Genomic DNA, 926 nt, shown 5'->3' with positions numbered 1-926 from the left:
AGGGGGCTTGCGCATCAGTCCCCCAGGGTACGGGAGAAATGAACTTGCTTTTTATTGTAAGTTTGTATGAAAAGCAGAAATTTTTAAGAGGTTACAGGGTTTGCAAAGGCTCTGGGTCAGTTACCATAGGCAGGGAGCAACGCTGGGGGAGGCTGCTTCCCCTCTCCCCTCACCCTCATTAACTCACTTGCAAATTTTTCACCGGGCAGTCGGTACAGACCTCGGGCAGCTGGTGCAAGGGTGAAGTTACTCTGCGGTAAAACTGTACCAGAGGTCTGAAAAGCCAAATGCAGACCCCGACGAGAGAAAAGGGGATGGGCGCGTGTCCGCGGCGATGAGCTGGATTCAGCTGCTGCCTTTTCTGATGGATCTGTGACTGCAGGCGCCATCTAAAATACCCGTTCCGGATTTCAGCAGCGGGGGTGATGCTCCCCAGCCTCAGAGAGGTTTCTGGAGATGAACTTGTGACGCCTCGGAAGACTTTCAGATCCTGTGTTATCGGGAAGGGCTATGGGTTTGTAACGGCTCCTTGCAGCTGAGGCAGGAATTGAGGGCTGGGCAGAGCCGGGGCTTGTCCCTGAGCCCTCACTTACACGGGCCGGGCGCGAGGCGTTTGGTACAGGACTTGCCAGCTGAGGAAAGGAAGCCGCTTCCTGGCGTTGCGCCACGCTGAAATCCCCGGTCCCGCGTGTCCTGCCTTTCTGCTGGCTTCACCAGCTGCCTAGGTGGAGCTGAGACGGGTTTCGGGCAGGCGTGGAGAAGTCTGGGGTCCTCGCCCTGCGGCTCTGCAGGAGCACTGGGCTTTGGTGCCAGCTGCACGGACTCGGAGAAAGGTGCTTTACTCGCTGGAGATGTAATGGGCAAAATTGTAGCAAAAACTCTCCACAGAGAAGCCAAATGACCAATTTTCACCTGGCTGGGAAAGG

This window comes from Phaethon lepturus, unplaced genomic scaffold (assembly GCF_000687285.1).
Source record: "Phaethon lepturus isolate BGI_N335 unplaced genomic scaffold, ASM68728v1 scaffold5530, whole genome shotgun sequence".
NCBI classification, from domain to species: Eukaryota; Metazoa; Chordata; class Aves; order Phaethontiformes; family Phaethontidae; genus Phaethon; species Phaethon lepturus.
Note: the sequence above shows the minus strand (reverse complement) of the source record.